Consider the following 22629-nt stretch of genomic DNA (forward strand, 5'->3'; position numbering starts at 1 on the left):
TATATATATATATATATATATATATATATATATATATATATATATATATATATATATTATATCATCATCATTATACATAATTGCTGTTACCCGCGTCTGCGAGGTAGCGCCAGGAAGCAGACGAAGAAAGAATGGCCCATCCACTCATATACACATATATGTACATAAACGCCCACATGCGCATATATGCATACATACACATCAACATATACATAAATACATACATACACAGGCATTGCATACTTATACATGTTCATATTCATACTTGCTTGCCTTCATCTATTCCTGTCGCTATACGGTATTAGTCTATAGAAGTGATGAGTTTGGGTTGATATATGGAGTATGCTTCACATTGTCGTGTCTGTGACCGTTACAAAGAACAAGTATGATTTAGCAGTATAGAATGGAGAGCCTTAACACCCCAGCTACCATGGTACACAGGGAGGCCAGTCAACTCCCCAGCCTCTATGGTACAGAGAGGGTACAGTTAGCTCCCCATCCTCCATGATACAGATACCTCTCCCAGCCTCCTTGGTACAAAAGACGGGACATTTAACTCCCTAGCCTTCTTGGTATGTATATAGTACTATTCCCCAGCTTCCATGGTATAGAGAGGGCACAATTAACTCCCAAGCCACCAAAATACAAAGACGATACAGTTACCTCCCCATCCTCCATGGTACAAAGACGGTACAGTTAACTCCCCATCCTCCGCATTACTAAAAAGGTACAGTTAGCTCCCCATCTTCCGTGTTACAAAAAGGTACAGTTAGCTCCCCATCTTCCGTGTTACAATAAAGGTACAGTTAGCTCCCCATCTTCCGTGTTACAAAAAAAGGTACAGTTAGCTCCCCATCTTCCGTGTTACAATAAAGGTACAGTTAGCTCCCCATCTTCCGTGTTACAAGAAAGGTACAGTTAGCTCCCCATCTTCCGTGTTACAAAGAAGGGTGAAGTATTTCTCATTCAAGAGTAACAAATTGGTCTCCCTGACTAGAGGAGTCTACAATTCCCTGCAGCTGGACGGAGTTCAGCCTTGGGCTGCAGGAGCCCTCAGATGGGTCCTGGGTAACATCATATTATTGCTTTCCAATGTATCTACCTCTTCGAAATTGTGTGAAAATATACACATCGTCGACTTCAGTTCATAGTGTTCTCGCCATTGTTTACACAGTAGTTTCAAATGCGATGTTGCAAACGTTGTATGAAAAGATAACTCAGTTCATACGTCATCTTGGGTAGACAGTTAGAAAACGGACAATGTTATAGAGAAGAGAGCTTGAAACATGGTATTACAAACGGTGAATATAGAAAGATAGCTGAATACACACGGGTTCTACCATAGACATAACACAGACAGTGCAGTTTGCTCTGTCCTGTCTACATGTGAAGACTTTTAATGTAATGTATGTTATGCCTTTATGGCAGAGCATTTCATTACACTTTAGGCTGTATGATGTATATGGTGACGTGTATGTATGACGGAAAGACCACAGATAGGCTGTAAAGCACTTCGGTGTACCATACTGTAGGCTGTGCAATGTATATGATAGTGAGTGTGTGTGAAGGAAAACATCATCGATAATACAATAAGCTGTAGAGCACGTCAGTATACCATACTGTAGGCTGTGCGATGTATATGATAGTGAGTGTGTATGAAGGAAAACACCATCGATAATACAATAAGCTGTAGAGCACGTCAGTATACCATACTGTAGGCTGTATGATGGTTATGGTAGCGTGTGTGTACGAGGGAAACTCCAAAGATAATATATTATGGTGTAGAACACTTTGATATACCGTGTACAGTACATAGGGTGTATCTGTGGGTTACACACAAGAGAGAAGCCATCACCACGAGCAGTGTCTCTGTGGAAACGTCGCCATGTAGCGATTATGGTCCTTGTAACTCACCAGTCATTCACCAGGTGCACCTCAACCAGGCATTCAGCCGAGTATCTCACCACTCCACTCACCAGGTCCCTCATTTGTCACCAGGGTCATCATTCTCAGAGAGGTTGAGTTTCTCTTGACCCATTATCTCTGCCATTAGAGAGCCTGGTTATGCCATGCCCTTCTTAATTAAACCTGATATATCATCTTGCCCATTCAAGGTCTGCCCCGCTATGCTCTGGGTCATTAAGGTAAGAGCGTAATGCTGCATATCTTAACCCCTGGTGTGTGTGTGTGTGTGTGTGTGTGTGTGTGTGTGTGTGTGTGTGTGTGTGTGTGTGTGTGTGTGTGGAGGGAGGTGGGGTGTCACACGCCTCGGGAAACAGAGACAAAAGAACGTGTGTCTTGGGACTTGTTTCGCTATTGGGGAAGCAGAGCGAGTTCGACTAATGATGACGTGACCTTTTGACCTCATCCTTAAGCATCAAGTTAAAGTCCAGGACAACATCATACTGCAGGGTCGTACCGTCGTGCTCAAGGGTCGTACCGTCGTGCTCAAGGGTCGTACCGTCGTGCTCAAGGGTCGTTCTGTTGTTGTCAAGGGTCGTTCCGTTGTGCTCAATTGTCGTTCCGTCGTGCTCAAGGGTCGTTCCATCGTGCTCCAGGATAGTTCCATTGTGGTCAAGGGTCGTTCCGTCTTGCTCAAGGGTCGTTCCGTTGTGGTCAAGGGTCGTTCCGTCGTGCTCAAGGGTCGTACCGTCGTGCTCAAGGGTCGTTCCGTCGTGCTCAAGGGTGGTTCCGTCATGCTCAATGGTCGTTCCGTTGTGGTCAAGGGTCGTCCCGTCGTGCTCTAAGGTCACACAGTCCAGCTCAAAGCTCGTCCCATTATGATGGTGATGGTTTACAGAAAGATTCATCAACAAAATTCATGTTTTCAACACTTAAATACTTGATGTAATGGTAATAAAATTCTTCTATTCTACGAGAATTCCTTGTTACGCCTTCATGAAGGCAGGCATGTTTGAAGGCAGGCATGTTTGAAGGCAGGCATGTTAACAGAGATAGATACAGTCATACATCCATCCGTCGAGGAAGCTTGATTTGTTCTTTACTTTGTTCTATCGACTATTCTGTATAACAAGAACTCATACCTTTCCCCCATTTAACTCTATGAAAATGTGTTAATGTGAAGTAAGCTGTAATCATTTCTCATTTAAATATTCAATTACAACATCATTTTATTATACTTTTACTTATCATGAGTCTTTTTAAAATAATTTCTCTCAAATATTTCCTCTTTCATCTCGCAGTCATGATGTTTGATTTTCCACACCGCTTTTGGCAACGCTGCAACCCTGTATTGTTATTCTAAGGCCTCTCGCGGTACTGGCAGCACTGGTCAAGATGGAGTTAACTTCTCGCTTTATAGAATAAAATTCTTCAGTCCATCTAATTTTCTTTTGTGCTTTGTAGATATATTGTATATAGATCTGTACCGTCACACTGAATTTACTTCACCTCTCTTCGGTCTGTGGTCTTTAGGTAATCCTCATATCTCAAGAAAAATTTGAATATGATTTTAGAAATAAGAAAAATCTTCACAATGTATCAGAGACCAAGTGTGATTCTTAAGTGGCCACATTCTGACCGGAGGAGATGTTGTACACACCAGGAGCCAAGGGCAAGGAAGGGTCGCTTACCTCTCTCACTGACTCTCTATAAACATCTTGGTTACTTTGAGTATTCTGAACACTTTAAATCATGTGGAGACTTTAAACATTCTGGCCACTTTCAACACTCCGGGCAGTTTGAATATTCGGGACATTATGAACCTTTAGGGCAGTGTAAACAATGTGGACACTTGAAATATTTAGGATCCTGTAAACATTTAGATCTCCAGTGAATGTTCAAAACATTAAACATTATGGATTCTTTCGACACGTGACACGTTAAACATTGTGGATGCTGTCACCTCTTTGGACACTTTGAACTTTCTAGACAGTTTGAATGCTTGACATTTCACATCACAGATTTTGGTTTACAGAAACCTGTAAATGGTACAGTGTTTACAGCAAGTATCAGTAAACGTTTCTGTTTTAAAGTCATACAGGATAATATGCAAATTCAACAAACAAATATTGTTGTCAGTCAACGTTTCTGTTTTAAAGTCATACAGGATAATATGCAAATTCAACAAACAAATATTGTTGTCAACAAGAGGTATACACATGTAATGGAATTCTTAATCATAGCCATGGATTTACATTAGAAATAAGGTACGATGCTTTAAAGAAACTGGCCAATAAAATCTTAAAACCATTACGTATTAGTACAGACTATCCTGATGTATATCAGTGATGAAGTCTTTTTACAACATGTTTCGACAGAAACACAAGAGCACATGATACTGAATGGGTAATACCTGCTTAAGAAGATGATGAGGGTCGGGACACACGAAACGCTTGTGGTCCGTCGTTCAAGAATGCGTCAAAGAGCATTTGGTAATAGGCATCTTTTTTTCTTCTTTTGACTACGGAGCCTTCAGAAATCGCAGGAGCGGGTTGGGTAGCGTGTAGAATGAGTGGTTTAGACCTGTGTATTACTGGAACTGTAGTGGCAGATGGTCAGGCAGCATGAAGTATACACGTTTTACATGTTTTTTTGTGTAGCTATAGATAACTCAACGGTTGTGAGAACTCGCGTAATGGAAGCGTTGACTGTGTGAACGTAAGTGAAGGTATGAGTGTGTGGTCTGATACTAATGTGGGAGTACGTCAAGGTTGTGTAATGTCACTCTTTTTTTTTTCATCTATGTTTTTTGAGACAGAACAGTACGTGAGGTGTGGGGGTGTGGGGTTTAGGGAGGATGATGAAGGCTTGCGTTGCTGGACCATGAAGGAACATAAAGAGAAGTTGTAAGTCGGTCTCAAAATGTTGTGTCAAGATGCTGAAAATAATGCCGGTAAACATTTCTTTTGGAGAGAGATGGGATGTTGCAGTCTAGTAACAATGTGATCAGGGAGGGATTCACAAACTGTTGATTACCTTCGGTACTTAGGTATCATGACTTGTTGAGATGCGTTGGGGAAAAGCTGATGGTGAGAGCAGTGTCTTGCATGTGGGAAAGGTTGGAGGTGCGATTAATGCTCTAGTGAATAAGAGAAATTTGTGTTGAGTATGAAAAAGAAAAAATGCACGAAGGCGTGTTTAACTCATCTCTCATGTGTGGATGTGAGATTCTACTTCTCGATGCTTCTGATGCGGAGGGAGATAAAAGCAGGAGGGAAGGACGACTCGATAATGCATATGTGGATTTAGGAGAGAGAGAGAGAAAGCGAGGAAATGAAATGGCAAGTAAGTTGTACAGTCAAGAAATCGTCTAAAAGAGGCTTTAGACTGGAAATGTAGTGTGGAGGACGAATGTTGAAATGGAGGATGTATGTTAAATTAACTCGCCACCAAGACACCGATCCTGGACGTTGTTTGAATGGCAAGAGAGAGAGAGAGAGAGAGAGAGAGAGAGAGAGAGAGAGAGAGAGAGAGAGAGAGAGAGAGAGAGAGAGAGAGAGAGAGAGAGAGAGAGTGCGGCCAGCGGTATATGGACTCCATCATGAATACTTGTGTGAGAAGAGACTTATCCCGCTGCACCTCGAACTAGACCGGGTCACTCAGATCCTACTCGTCTATATAATGGATGTTCAAAGAGGGAAATCTGTGCTTCCATTGGCAAGACCCTGGAAAGACGGTACCGCGCGCGTGAGTTCATTTCGTATGTAAAATCTCTTTAGAAGTAATATCACAATGTACCGTATGTTTACCAATTCAAGCCAGTCTCAGTTTGCTTTACGTTCATTATGAGCTTCACTCCACACTTGGTATAGGCACTCGTATCTTCCTTATGTGTGCTTAACATCTATATTCCTAATTCACTTGTTATGGTTAATAGTAACTATAGTTTACCTCACAATGTTCGTGGTATTCAAAAACCTAATTCTATATTGATAACAGATAACCTAAGAATCTGACTTATTTTTCTTGGAATTACTCTTGAATCTTATATCTTACCTTTATCTTTAATCATCTATTATCTTAACCCAGTTTTCTACTTTTATATATGTCCCTAGCGGTATTGTAATTCTCTGTATATGGCTTTATTTAGTATTTAAAATTTTCATATTTAGACCAATCCTTCTTCCCCATGTTTTGAATGCATTGTCTGAAACAGCATACGTATATTTCTTAGTGTCTGATTTACACAACGCTCGTCAAATATTACTTGATCAGATGAAATTGTAAACAAATGGGACATTCTCTTATATTTTTCTTTGATATTAATTTTGCCTTGTATCTATTTACAGACTCTTCTTGAAGGAGCGACACAGGTAAGACGAAGCTTGACCATGTACGGTTAATGGTGGTCTAATTGTGTCTTTCATGTCCTCTGTTTGTTTTACACATATCAAGAATTCCTTGGTGTCTTTTTCTTTATATCTGAAGGAAATTCATTTTCCATGTGCGCGTTTACTTTGTCTCACGATCTTTTCATATCTTGTGTGTATTTCCACTAGTTCTTGATGATTTACGTTGTTATAAATGAACTGGAAAATCATGACTATCTTTTTTTCTCTTTGCGTTTTAGTTCCTCCAATTCCAGGCCAGTTTTGCGTATACACGGGTTCTCCTCAAAATCCCTGGATCGTGTTTTCCTTCCATAATATGTATAGATACACTACACATCTCATCTTCTGTAATACCATCAAGGAGGTTTGTCCAGTGAGTCTTTATCCGTTCGTTATCCATGTTATCAGACGTCTGCTCCACTGTGGTCTGGGACCAAGGGCTTCTTGTCATTAGCTTCCAACCTTGTGCGACCCTCAGGTCTAACACTACCATGGTCGTTATATGCCAGAGGCTCGTCTACCTCGCGGGAGGGGATCAAGCGTACGTCTCTGGTGAGGACAAGATCAAGGATCTTTTGGCCTCTGGTCGGTTCATTGATGAACTGGTGAAGACAAGTGTCCTCAGTGTAGGTGATTATTATGTATCCCTCTTGATGAAGGGTCAGCGTCGTGCTGTGTATACCTGGGAGTGGTTAAGATTCGTCAGCTGTGATGACCTCCCTGTTGTTCACTATCGGTCGGGTATTCGAACGACCATATGGCAGCCGTGGGCGAGGCGAGGTCAGGTCATATTACGTATCATGCGAGCGAGGTGAAATAGAGTCTCGTCCCCCACAACACCAGACCGAGGTGATGAGGGAGGAGGAGGAGGAGGAGTGTGTCGGGAGCTCGGGTCCAGGGCTGGTCGGTCACCACGTCATGCGTCGGTCTATGGAAATCCCACGAGGAAATGATATGTCTTTTACCTAGATGCAAGGTGCACTCCCGTGGTGTAGCGGTTAGCGTTCCTGACCGTGACGCATTCAGGGTCGGGGGCATAGGTTCGAATCTTGGTTGTTGCAGTCGGTCCACAGTCAATCCAGCTGTTCATCTACCCCTAAGGGGTTGGTTGATTAAATGAGCACCTGGCTCAGGCTAGGGTATATATTTATCTATGTTCATTATACTCTGTCGCTGTCTCCAGCGTTAGCGAGGTAGCGCAAGGAAACAGACGAAAGAATGGCCCTACCCACCCACATACACATGTATATACATACACGTCCACGCACGCACATATTCATACCTATACATTTCAACGTATACATATATATACATACACAGACATATACATATATATACATACACAGACATATACATATATACACATGTACATAATTTATACTGTGTGCCTTTACTCATTCCCGTCGCCACCCCGCCACACATGAAATAACAACCCCCCTCCCTCCACATGCCCGCGAGGTAGCGCTAGGAAAAGACAACAAAGGTCACATTCGTTCACACTCAGTCTCTAGCTGTCATGGGATGGCCTTGATTAGGGTCTCAACTACCCGTGCTGTTTTAGCTAACACAAAGAGATAAAATCCGATACAAAATAGCTGAATTGCATCGTCTGGTACACGCTGAACACGATGATATCGTTTGATTAACTGAATTATTTCTAAACACGAAAAACAATGTTTGTTTAGCTGGTCCAGTTTGCCAGACTGTGAATTGTTCGTAGGGGACAGAGAAGGTCAAGGAGACGGAACTGTAATGTATGCATTATCATACCTAAACCTCATTGAAATTCAGACTACAACACATGCGGCTGTTGAACACGTGTTCTCATCAGCACAAAAACACTTGTGTACTCAAAGTAGTACACAAGTTTCCAAACTTTACATAAACGTCGTATATGGACGCCCTAGTCAGCCAGCAGATAATGACATTGTCATGTACGAGAGCTTACAATGGTCAATAAAATATAAAGATTCGACCATTCAGAGGAAACTGTATCTCTCAGAAATCATCTGGCGAACTATTTCTGGTGTAGGAAGTGAATCTACCAGACTTATCAACTTTGTCGAAGACAATGCTCTCTTTCAAACCGTCATTGAACCGACGAGGGAAGCTGATATGCTTATTCAGTTCCTGTGTATCAGTTCGTAGCAACTAATATCCGTACTGGTGAACAGCTAGGTATATGTAACCATATCATGGTTTGGTTCAATGTAAACCTCAAAATCGACTCCACTAAAATCAGCAGTTTTACCCCTAACTTTAAAGTGTCGGATTCTAATGGGCTGCGCGAAGCCTTAAGTATTCTCAGCCTTATTGATTCATGATCAGATGAATTGTGGATACGTTTTAAGCGTCGAATTATGCACAAACAAAATACATCTGTTCCTATGCACAACTGAAACAATAAAGTCAGCAACAGGTACTCCCCAGACATCATAAGATCTTTTAACACAGTATAGTACAATTAGGAGAGAGGTAAAAAGACTAATCAAACATGCCACGAAAGAATATGAAGTGAGTATTGCAAGAGATGGAAATAAAGAACCTAAAATATTAGGTAGATATATTAGTAAGAAACATAAGGGGTGGGAGAGGAAAGTATTGTGGATGATAAAAGCTTAGCAACAACTTTGAGCAAGTTTTCAGGTCCATTTTTACTGTAGAAAGCAGCGACACGAATTCTGAGACTGTGATAGATAGCTTACACACACACGACACCGGAATTTACCTGTCCCAGATACAAAGGTACTGACACAGATAAGCTGAAGTCCTGTTCCTCATTGCTCTCAGCCACCTCAAACATGTATTTACCAAACCGTTGACCTACATTTTCAATAAATCCTCCAGGAAGCAATAGTACAACAGGACTGGAGACTGGCAGACGTAACTCCTGTATTCACAAAGAGAAGCCGTAAAATGCCAGGCAATTCCTGTCCTATTAGTCTCATATCAGTTACACGTAAACTTCTGGAGGCGATTATTGGAGACAGAATCGTAGCTTAATTTGAATAACACACTTTGATCAATAATGCATAACATGATTCTTAGAAGGCACAGATTTGAATTTTGTTTCCAACAACTTCAATTTCTCCCAGCTTTGTAACGAAGCTTCCAAGAACATTAAGTAGAATGTTAGGATTTATATAAAGATACTTTACATGAAAAAGCTAGGATGTGATATTGCCGCTATTCCAGAGTCTAGTTAGACCACATCTCGAATATGAGGTGCAGTTTTGGTTTCCCCATCTAAGTTAGGATACTCTTAAACTGGAACTAGTGCACCAAAGAGCAATTGAATTGTTTCCATACTTACGTAACAAACCATTTGAGGGCAGATGCGAGAGCTGAATTTGTTTTTTCTAAGCAAAATCTGACTCTGAGACAAGTTAATGAAATATCTTATAATCCTTAAAAGATTCAGTGACGTCGATATCGAAAGTTTCTTTACGATCGAGCCAGTTCTACCAACGAGAGAAAATGGACTAATACTCCGAGTTCGAGTTAATCTGGATTGCACGAGATATTTCTTTACCATCGATATCATTGACGTGTGAAATAAGCTGCCAGAACATATTCTTCAGAGCAATGATTATTAATATGTTCAACTATAGGTTTGATCATCAACTGTCCCATTCCTACGTTTGATAATTAGTCATCATAACGTAGAGGTATATTGTTCTATCTTCTCAACCACAGATCTCGCTCTGGCCATGCTATCACTGATCAACCCGCATCGCCTGCTTGAAGTGAACCAGAAAAGAATTACCTTGTCATCCTTCCACATCAGGAGTAATATAGACATGATAAGTCGCGAGGCTTGGGCTCAAAGTTGACCCTTACTATTGTCTACAAAACAGAAAGTTAAGGGAGGCATGTCTTTGGTGATGGGATGCATAACATATCTACGTTCATTCTACCTTCTGACTTTCGAATGAAAATTTCCTTCAGGCATATTAGTTCTGCAAGGTATTCTTTTTACCCGTTTTCCGCCTGGTGTGTTGTCGGAGGAAGTGGAGAGTGGGGGAGCGAGACTTTGGCAGCCTTTTCTTGTACGGCTTTTAAGAGGACCGCATCTTTTTCAGTTGGGTTTAGGCAATACCACCTCGCTTGGACCTTAGGTCTGTGTGCTCTCGTGCATCTGTGTAAATCTCTCTCTCTCTCTCTCTCTCTCTCTCTCTCTCTCTCTCTCTCTCTCTCTCTCTCTCTCTCTCTCTCTCTCTCTCTCTCTCTCTCTCTCTCTCTCTCTCTCTCTCTCTCTCTCGTCACGTTGTGTTTTGATATGTCGTTGTTTCACTGTGTTCCCTTATCACTTGAATCATAACATGACATTATAGACCCCGGTTGGGCAACACTGTGGAGATGGAAATTATAATGAGTAAAGCCATATTCTTTTCATGTATTCTCCTACATAAAGGTAAGGGAATCCCTTGTAATTATCTCTACTAAAGTACTGATTTATCTTTACCATGAGCAGATTATGATCATGTTATCTTGGCTTTGTCTATAAGAGATATACCGTTAAGGATGGGATGTAACAATTTGGGATCCAGGTTGTCCCAAAGTTATGTACAGTCGCCTTAATGGAAGCTTTTGTGTCAACAGTCGCTATCTCCTTTTTATGTTCTGTTTTATAGGATTAGCGAAGTAATATTTCTCTTTTGTGGGACACTTTGCTACTTTTTTATGAGCCTTTCTTCCTTTTTTACGAGTGTGGTATGGCGTAATCCACAGACAACTTCCTCCTTCGCTATACGCGTGAAAACCCGGATTCTGAACATTCATTTTCGTAAAGTTTTTCATGTGTTTGTGATATCTGTCTTTGTTGCCTACACTCACGCTTCGTATTTTTCATGAAAAAGTGGGTTGTGTACCGCATCTTGGTGATTTGCTGCTGTCTGAATACATGGGAGTACATGGGAAAGTCAGACAACAGAAAACCCTTTAGCCTACGTCTAGGTTGTCTGTTTTCAACAGTATCTATTCCTATTTCTATCATAAGTGGATGAGGCAAGGATAGAATAGTTAGAAATCTATCTCCACCGTTTACACCCTTCGGCAAAAAAAAAAAAAGGCATAAGAAAAAAAGAATGAAAGATAAAAAAAAAAACCAATGCATTTTTGAAGCAAGCCGGCATGGAATTGAACATATTAGAAGGTGTGCACCGTCGGTTCTGTAAAATGCTATTTGCTGGTAATGTGAGCCTGATGGTATTTGAGCAGTTTAGACCCCGTTGCTCATGTATGTGAGACGAAGGGTATTTGGTTACTTGCAATCGAATAGTCATTTCCCTATTACGGGCGATCACGGCCCAGTCCGCATAAGGTCCTAGGTTCGAACCCTGGCTGTTGGAGGGCTATGTGATATATATATATATATATATATATATATATATATATATATATATATATATATATATATATATATATATATATGTTTTTTTTTATTATTCATACTATTCGCCATTTCCCGCAATAGCGAGGTAGCGTTAAGAACAGAGGACTGGGCCTTTGAGGAAACATCCTCATCCAGCCCCCTTCTCTGTTCCTTCCTTTGAAAAAAAAAAAAAAGAAAAAAAAAAAATATATATATATATATATATATATATATATATATATATATATATATATATATATATATATATATATATATATATATATATATATTGCAATAGTTCCCAGTGGTGCTCGTAATCTAGTATATACTTGCTGATAACCACGAGGAAAATGAAACACGATAAGTTCCCAAGTGCACTTTCGAGTAATGATCACACCGTCAGGGGAAATACAAGAATGAGACAGAAGACTTAGAACAGGGGGTGACACTGCTGTTTCTTGTGGGGCAGGGTGGCACCGAAGATGGATGAAGGCAAGAAAATATCGATATGTACATGTGTATACATGTATATGTATGTTTATGTGCATGTGTATGTATATACATATTCATGTATATGTATTTGTACTTGTATGTGCGTGTATGTATATATGTGTGTATGTGAGTGGATGGGTTTTTCTTCGTCTGTTTCCTGGCGCTACCTCGCTAACGCGGGAAACGGCGATCAAGTATTATAGTTCGTTCCCTCTTCCAGGTGATCTTAATTCATATAGAAGTCTCCTGTGTGGTATATTGGTTTGTCCGTTCGATCTGTTAAACAGCATTTTTTAAAGAATATCTTATTTGGTTTATCTTATCTGTCTTATCTGTCTTATCTCGGGCCATTAACGCGACCTCTGTCTAGCAGTGTTCCGTGTGAGGCAACAGAGAAATAGATTGTGAGTCAGGCACGAACGAAGCCCTTTCTATGCCCACGATAAGGTCTTCGCAGCAGCTGTGTCCGTCCCAACAGATGTGTGTAATTACCTATCTGCACTGTACGGAGGGGGAGTGTCACACTCGTGTGTGTGTGTGTGTGTGTGTGTGTGTGTGTGTGTGTGTGTCCTAGATACTATGGGCCCATAGGTTTTATAGTCCCGGCAGCTTTAAGCACCCTTAGAGGTATGGGCGTTCTGCTGCGTGATGGAGGGCGTTCTTGTGCGTGTTTGCGGGCGTTCTACCGCGTTTTACAGCCTTTGAACTTAAATACACAAACAGATTCGTCTCAAGAGTATGACTGCCTTTCTTTGGTCAACTCCAGGAGGAACAGATCTTAAGAAGTATGTGTCCCTTGAGCAGTGTGTCTGACCTAGGGAGTACGTCTGACCCAGAAAGTGTGTATGATCCAGGATGTATGCATGGCACGAAATGTGTATGACCGAGAAAGTATATATGACCCAGGGAGTGTGTATGACCCAGGGAATGTGTATGACCTAGGGAGATGTGTATGACTCAGGGAATGTGTATGACCTAGGGAGTGTGTATGACTCAGGGAATGTGTATGACCTAGGGAGTGTGTATGACTCAGGGAATGTGTAGGACCCAGGAGGAGTGGAGTCTCCTATCAGCACTCAGCGTCACCAGAGGGTATGGTCAACCCACCAGCAGATGCCAGGTGTGAGGTGTGAGCTCCTGACGGTGCAGGCTGTTCCCCTGTGGGTCTGGTTGTCCCGGTGCCCTTGAGTGTGTCAGATAATCGCCTGACCACAATGGAATTTTCTTCTCCTTTCCTTACAGGTCAAGTGAACCATTTATCTTAATGGGGCAAGACTTTCACTCGGGAAGTTTGGTGCGACGGGGAAGCCATTATCGAAATGAAGGGTTTCAAGAGGGGTGTTTACAGCAAGGGCCAACAGTACGAGCAGATGGTAGTACACGAGATGTACGTTATCAACTGGGGTTTCGGTACACACCCTGCGAACATCACTGGCTCATAGTCAGTCATCTCTAAGTCTAATTTAGATATTGATGTTTCGTCTTGGTTTTTCTCATCATACTGAATCTATGGAGTGATGAGGATAACATCTTTATCTGAAACTATCTTACAAATACTTACAAGTATCATAACTTTTCTGACTTAGTCCTCTGGCTCTCTTTTTCGTGTGTGAGCCAACAAAAGTAAATGACACAAGTCGCGAAACTCTTTATCGTACCTTTTGGATTTTAATGACTTATTTCAGACGAGATTTTCAACTTTATTGATACGAAATGTAATTCTAGAACCCTCAGGTCTGTCTCGAGAGATCTACGTCTGTAAAGTAATGGAATTGTAATCCTACGTCTGACTTGCAGTTGTCATATATTTGCTTGTAATACATGTATGGGGTTTAGATAACCCGCATTCCCTTGTACTTAGACATTTTGGGAAAGAAAAAAAATCCATAAACGAATTTTTTTCTTGTCATTGATTTCTGACTCAGTTTTTGCCGAGCGCAACTGGTTATCAAAGAAATATGAAAAGTGTCGATAATTGGCTTTTCTTTCGTAATGAAACGATTTTTCAAAGATCGCGTTCTTATGTAGAGTACTTTAGGAGTTTCTGTTTTTGGTGTACATCAGAACTGTGTTGTTATACACATGAATCTAACGTAATAATGGGTTACATGGAAACACTGAGCACAGAATATTGTGAGGATGAACACAAAGACAATTCATAGAAACGTCAATATACCCCACTGCATTTAGAAAATAAATCTTTACGTGTCTGATCCGGCAATTTTGTGAAGAGAGAGACAAAGAAAGTTTATATCTGAGGAATTTGATCTAAGCCTTTAACTAAATGTTCTTAGTAATTTATGAGAAAAATATGTAGATTACATCACAACGGTTGTAGGAATTCGTGTTGCAAAATTATGTAGGCTATACCACTACAGCTGTAGGGGATGTATGTATACAGTAGATGTAGGCTACAAGGGTTGATGATGGATGAAGTAGAGGAAGAGGACTCAATCGTCTTCATCAATTGCACTCGTCACGCGTCACACGGGGGTTTGTGACGGGGGTACTTAGGCGTTACCCTGGAGATGAAAGTTATTTCGATCTCGTTACACAGAAAAATTAGTAACTGTTACAGGCTAGTGTATAGAAAGCCGGGTGTTATGGTTGTTACATATACGATGTGACGGCTGTTACGATCAACACATGGAAGTAAAGAGTGTTATGGTAGGTGTCTAGTTGGGTTATGGGTTTTAGGGCGTCACACAAGGATGTGATGGGTGTTACGGTTGTCACATGGAGGGTGTGATGGGCGTTACGGTTGTCACATACAGGCTGCGGTGAGTGTTATGGGTATCCATAATTGTCACATATTGGAAGTGATGGACATTACAGTTGTCACACAGTTATTGCGATGGATGTTATGGGTTTCAGGCATACGATGTGATGTGTTACATCTGTTACATAAAGGATATGATGGATGTTACTGTCGTCACACCGAGGAGGTGATAGGAGTCACGGTCGTTAGAAGGATGATATGGTGGAGGTTACGGTCGTCACATGGGAGACGAGGCGGAGTGTACGTTCGTCACATTGAAGAACTGAACTCTTTCAAAGAAGGACGCTCATCCCCACCCGTCTCACCAGTGTAGCTATCGTCCTAGCCCTCTCACGTCTCCTCTCCCCAGAGTTTATCAAAACTCTCCTCAACTCTTCTTTACCGTAAACTCGTACTTCGCTTACGTTTATACTACCAATATGGCTTTCACGTTGCCGTGTCTACTGATGACCTCTCTCCTGTGTCATTCACCTCTGGTCCTCCTCTCCTGTTGATACTCGTGTCATGAACCCCGACTTCTCTATATTAAGCATTTCTTGGAATGGGGCATCAGACGTCGGCTCACTAGACTGCCTTCCCGTGGCTTTCGACTCTTTCCCGTGGCTTTCGACTTTCCTTTGTTTATCAGTGTTCATTTACGCCAACGGATTACGATTATAAACGTTCATTAACGATAAAATGATGAAGCAATAGCTCTATTTTTTTTACCCTTTCAGCAGTGGCGTCCCTCAGGGTGCTGTCCTATCAAGTACCCTCATTTTTTTTCCTCTCTTCTTAACTGATCTTTCTTGATCCTCCAAACCCTGGTGACTCGTACGTGGGAACCCTATTCACTCTTACGTAGAAGCATATCCACTCTTACGCCGATGATTTCACTCTGTGCACTTTAAAATCGTTATCTTTCCACCTCGTCACTCCACTGTTCGTTTAACTTTCCCATGTAGAATTAAGAAAAAAAGAAGTACCCAAACATAATTCCTGCCTACGTCTCTTTTTGAATATTACTCGTTCGTTGGTTTTCAGGTACAAAACGTCTCAAGTCAACCTTACGATAACCTAACCATGTTGGGCACAGCCGCCCTCCAGTCTTCCTGGACACAACACATAATGATCTTCCCAAAATCTGCTTCCCAAAAGCTGGAGACGATGCACAGGTCACGCAATGATTTTTCTTGCAAACAGTGGTAGTAATTCTTTTCGGTTATATATATATATATATATATATATATATATATATATATATATATATATATATATATATATATATATATATATATATATATATATATATATATATATATATATATATATATATATATATATATATATATCCCTGGGGATAGGGGAGAAAGAATACTTCCCACGTATTCCCTGCGTGTCGTAGAAGGCGACTAAAAGGGAAGGGAGCGGGTGGCTGGAAATCCTCCCCTCTCGGTTTTTTTTTTTTAATTTTTCCAAAAGAAGGGACAGAGAAGGGGACCAGGTGAGGATATTCCCTCAAAGGTCCAGTCCTCTGTTCTTAACGCAACCTCGCTTATGCGGGAGATGGCGAATAGTATAAAAGAAAAAAAGAATATATGTATATATATATATATATATATATATATATATATATATATATATATATATATATATATATATATATATATATATATATATATATATATATATATATAAAAGATAAAGAACTATAAAATTTATCACTTCAGAACAGTAAGGAACTCGACTATCACATTAGGAAAGTTCCACTTGCGCGAATATGAGCAAGAAAAAGAAATCATAACAAAATCAGGTGTACATTTCAGCCTCAGGTCTACGTAGTAACGTTCATACGTTTACATTTGAGATTCGTGTCACATATCACATGTCTCATGTCTGCGTACAAAGATCATCATTGCCATATACTTGAGCTAATGTCTCGATGCGTAACTCCCTCCACGTCTATATTGTAGAGACCACCTTAGGTAAGAGAAGGTCTCATCATCACGGGCGACCTTTAGCAGGCCCTCGGGTGCTCATGTGGCCCAAGAGGATCAGGCCACGACGTCCCTCCGGCACCAAGACCTCGGTCAGATCACCACCATCTCCTCCCTCCAGCGGTGGCGGAGGTGTATGATCCAAAGTGACCACACCTCCCATTTCACCCTTCTCAAGACCTTCCCATGAATTTGAATGATTCTGGTAGATGCATTATGGAGGTATGAGAAGGTGTGTCAGATGTGTTCTGATCATTGTAGCGCCTGCGATAACAAATCAATTTCCATCACTTCAAGGCGCCCCAAGACTGATCGAAGACTGCTCTCAAAAGTCGTACGTTCGTGTCTCGTAGACACATACATGAAAATATGTTCTTTTTAATGTGAGCTCAGACGGCACGGGTAATTGAAGCACTAGTCAGAGCCAACCCATTAATGCTGCATGTTTTTTTTCTCATATATATTTGCCGTTCCCTGCGAAAGCGAGGTAGCATCAAGAACAGTGCAGTGAACCTTACAGGGGAAAATCCTTACTTGGCCTCTTTCTCTGTTCCTTCTTCAAGGAAGGTAAGACCTGGAGGGGAGGATTTCCAGCCCTTCGCTCCCACCCATTTTCATCACCTACGATACACAGGGAACACGTGGGAAAATTCTTTCTCCCCTATCACCAGCGATAATATATATATATATATATATATATATATATATATATATATATATATATATATATATATATATATATATATATATATATATATATATATACATATATATATATATATATATTTCTTTTTCTTTTTTTCACACTATTCGCCATTTCCCGCATTAGCAAGGTAGCGTTAAGATATGTATATGTCACTCATGATATATGTATACATATATATATATATATATATATATATATATATATATATATATATATATATATATATATATATATATATATATATATATATATATATATATGTATATATATATATATATATATATATATTTTTTTTTTTTTTTTTTTTTTTTATACTATGTCGCTGTCTCCCGCGTTTGCGAGGTAGCGCAGGGAAACAGACGAAAGAAATGCCCCCCCCCCCCCATACACATGTACATACACACATCCACACACGCAAATATACATACCTACACAGCTTTCCATGGTTTACCCCAGACGCTTCACATGCCCTGCTTCAATCCACCGACAGCACGTCAACCCCTGTATACCACATCGCTCCAATTCACTCTATTCCTTGCCCTCCTTTCACCCTCCTGCATGTTCAGGCCCCGATCACACAAAATCTTTTTCACTCCATCTTTCCACCTCCAATTTGGTCTCCCTCTTCTCCTCGTTCCCTCCACCTCCGACACATATATCCTCTTGGTCAATCTCTCCTCACTCATTCTCTCCATGTGCCCAAACCATTTCAAAACACCCTCTTCTGCTCTCTCAACCACGCTCTTTTTATTTCCACACATCTCTCTTACCCTTACGTTACTTACTCGATCAAACCACCTCACACCACACATTGTCCTCAAACATCTCATTTCCAGCACATCCATCCTCCTGCGCACATCTCTATCCATAGCCCACGCCTCGCAACCATACAACATTGTTGGAACCACTATTCCCTCAAACATACCCATTTTTGCTTTCCGAGATAATGTTCTCGACTTCCACACATTTTTCAAGGCTCCCAAAATTTTCGCCCCCTCCCCCACCCTATGATCCACTTCCGCTTCCATGGTTCCATCCGCTGACAGATCCACTCCCATATATCTAAAACACTTCACTTCCTCCAGTTTTTCTCCATTCAAACTCACCTCCCAATTGACTTGACCCTCACCCCTACTGTACCTAATAACCTTGCTCTTATTTATATATATATATATATATATATATATATATATATATATATATATATATATATATATATATATATATATATTTCTTTTTCTTTTTTTCACACTATTCGCCATTTCCCGCATTAGCAAGGTAGCGTTAAGATATGTATATGTCACTCATGATATATGTATACATATATATATATATATATATATATATATATATATATATATATATATATATATATATATATATATATATATATATATATATATATATATATATATATATGTATATATATATATATATATATATATATATATATATATATATATATATATATATATATATATATATATATATATATATATATATATATATATATATATATATATATATATATATATATATATATATATATAGATATATATAAATATATATATTTATACATATATTATTAGTGACTGTAATGTTGACTGATTGATAAAATACTCAGTATATGTATGACTCATGGTGAGGTGCCTGAGGATTGGCGGAATGCTTGCATAGTGCCATTGCACAAGGGCAAAGGGGATAAAGGTGAGTGCTCAAATTACAGAGGTATAAGTTAGTTGAGTATTCCTGGGTAATTATATGGGAGGGTATTGATTGAGAGGGTGAAGGCATCGACAGAGCATCAGATTGGGGAAGAGCAGTGTGGTTGCAGAAGTGGTAGAGGATGTGTGGACTAGGTGCTTGCTTTGAAGAATGTATGTGAGAAATACTTAGAAAAGCAAATGGATTTGTATGTAGCATTTATGAATCTGGAGAAGGCATGCAATAGAGTTGATAGAAATGCTCTGTGGAAGGTATTAAGAGTATACGGTGTGGGAGGCAAGTTGCTAGAAGCAGTGGAAAGTTTTTATCGAGGATGTAAGGTATGTCTGCGAGTGGGAAGAGAGGAAAGTGATTGGTTCTCAGTGAATGTCGGTTTGCGGCAGGGGTGCGTGATGTCTCCATAGTTGTTTGATTTGTTTATGGATGGGGTTGTTAGGGAGGTGAATGCAAGAGTTTTGGAAAGAGGGGCAAGTATGCAGTCTGTTGTGGATGAGAGAGCTTGGGAAGTGAGTCAGTTGTTGTTCGCTGATGATACAGCGCTGGTGGCTGATCAGGGTGAGAAACTGCAGAAGCTGGTGACTGAATTTTGGTAAATGTGTGGAAGAAGAAAGCTGAGAGTAAATGTGAATAAGAGCAAGGTTATTAGTTTCAGTAGGGTTGAGGGACAAGTCAATTGGGAGGTAAGTTTACATGGAAAAAAACTGGAGGAAGTGAAGTGTTTTAGATATTTGGGAGTGGATTTGGCAGCGGATGGAACCATGGAAACGGAAGTGAGTCACAAGTGGTGGAGGGGGCGAAAGTTCTAGGAGCATTGAAGAATGTGTGGAAAGCAAATGGGTATATTTGAAGGCATAGTGGTTCCAACAATGTTATAAGGTTGCGAGGCGTGGGCTGTGGATAGGGCTGTGTAGAGGAGGGTAGGTGTGTTGGAAATGAGATGTTTGAGGACAATATGTGGTGTGAGGTGTTTGATCGAGTAAGCAGTGAAAGGGTAAGAGAGATGTGTGGTAATAAAAAGAGTGTGGTTGAGAGAGCAGGGGAGGGTGTATTGAAATGGTTTGGTCACATGGAGAGAATGAGTGAGGAAAGATTGACAAAGAGGATGTATGTGCCAGGGGTAGAGGGAAGAAGGAGAAGTGGAGAGACCAAATTGGAGGTGGAAAGATGGAGTGAAAAAGATTTTGAGCGATTGGGGCCTGAACATGCAGGAGTATGAAAGGCATGCAAGGAATAGAGTGAATTGGAATGATGTGGTATACCGGGGTCGATGTGCTGTCGTTGGATTGACGCATGTGAAGCGTCTGGGGTACACCATGGAAAGTTCTGTGGGGTCTGGATGTGGAAAGGGAGCTGTGGTTTCGGTGCATTATACATGACAGCTAGAGACTGAGTGTGAAGGAATGTGGCCTTTGTTGTCTTTTCCTAACGCTACCTCACGCACATGATGGGGGGAGGGGGTTGTTATTTCATGTATGGCGGGGTGGCGATGGGAATGAATAAAAGTAGCAAGTATGAATCATGTACATGTGTATATATGTGCGTGTGTGGACGTGTATATATATATATATATATATATATATATATATATATATTTTTTTTTTTTTTTTTTTATACTTTGTCGCTGTCTCCCGCGTTTGCGAGGTAGCGCAAGGAAACAGACGAAAGAAATGGCCCAACCCCCCCCATACACATGTACATACACACGTCCACTCACGGAAATATACATACCTACACAGCTTTCCATGGTTTACCCCGGACGCTTCACATGCCTTGATTCAATCCACTGACAGCACGTCAACCCCTGTATACCACATCGCTCCAATTCACTCTATTCCTTGCCCTCCTTTCACCCTCCTGCATGTTCAGGCCCCGATCACACAAAATCCTTTTCACTCCATCTTTCCACCTCCAATTTGGTCTCCCTCTTCTCCTCGTTCCCTCCACCTCCGACACATATATCCTCTTGGTCAATCTTTCCTCACTCATTCTCTCCATGTGCCCAAACCATTTCAAAACACCCTCTTCTGCTCTCTCAACCACGCTCTTTTTATTTCCACACATCTCTCTTACCCTTACGTTACTTACTCGATCAAACCACCTCACACCACACATTGTCCTCAAACATCTCATTTCCAGCACATCCATCCTCCTGCGCACAACTCTATCCATAGCCCACGCCTCGCAACCATACAACATTGTTGGAACTACTATTCCTTCAAACATACCCATTTTTGCTTTCCGGGATAATGTTCTCGACTTCCACACATTTTTCAAGGCTCCCAAAATTTTCGCCCCCTCCCCCACCCTATGATCCACTTCCGCTTCCATGGTTCCATCCGCTGACAGATCCACTCCCAGATATCTAAAACACTTCACTTCCTCCAGTTTTTCACCATTCAAACTCACCACCCAATTGACTTGACCCTCAACCCTACTGTACCTAATAACCTTGCTCTTATTCACATGTATGTGAGAAATACTTAGAAAAGCAAATGGATTTGTATGTAGCATTTATGGATCTGGAGAAGGCATATGATAGAGTTGATAGAGATGCTCTGTGGAAGGTGTTAAGAATATATGGTGTGGGAGGCAAGTTGTTAGAAGCAGTGAAAAGTTTTTATCGAGGATGTAAGGCATGTGTACGTGTAGGAAGAGAGGAAAGTGATTGGTTCTCAGTGAATGTAGGTTTGCGGCAGGGGTGTGTGATGTCTCCATGGTTGTTTAATTTGTTTATGGATGGGGTTGTTAGGGAGGTAAATGCAAGAGTCTTGGAAAGAGGGGCAAGTATGAAGTCTGTTGGGGATGAGAGAGCTTGGGAAGTGAGTCAGTTGTTGTTCGCTGATGATACAGCGCTGGTGGCGGATTCATGTGAGAAACTGCAGAAGCTGGTGACGGAGTTTGGTAAAGTGTGTGGAAGAAGAAAGTTAAGAGTAAATGTGAATAAGAGCAAGGTTATTAGGATATATATATATATATATATATATATATATATATATATATATATATATATATATATATATATATATATATATATATATATTTATATATATATATATATATATATATATATATATATATATATATAAACCCTAAACCCAAGAATCACAGTAGAACCTTAGAAATTCAAGTGTAGAAAAAGAAATCTCATAGAAGCGTACAATCTTCTGATTTATAAATACGGTGATCACGAATGGCTGTAAGAGGATCCCACACTAGAGTTCTTAGGTCGGGATCCCCCTGGGGCTAATTGTAGTGAGACTGGACACCCTGGCCGGCACGTTTGG

The 22629-nt window shown here is 40.5% G+C and overlaps 1 protein-coding gene across 5 annotated transcripts in view; it reads left to right on the forward strand.

The window, feature by feature from the left end:
- LOC139756730 (uncharacterized) overlaps window positions 1–22629 on the forward strand; it is a 347521-nt gene that overhangs the window by 212108 nt on the left and 112784 nt on the right. For 4 of the 5 annotated variants that reach the window (XM_071676453.1, XM_071676482.1, XM_071676444.1 and 1 more), the window contains one exon: window positions 6252–6275. The exons of the other annotated variant lie outside the window; for it this stretch is intronic. The gene's annotated coding sequence lies outside the window, so the exon portion shown is untranslated. The remainder of the gene's footprint in view (window positions 1–6251; window positions 6276–22629) is intronic. 5 annotated transcript variants of the gene reach the window in all.

This window comes from Panulirus ornatus, chromosome 2 (assembly GCF_036320965.1).
Source record: "Panulirus ornatus isolate Po-2019 chromosome 2, ASM3632096v1, whole genome shotgun sequence".
Lineage (NCBI taxonomy): Eukaryota > Metazoa > Arthropoda > Malacostraca > Decapoda > Palinuridae > Panulirus > Panulirus ornatus.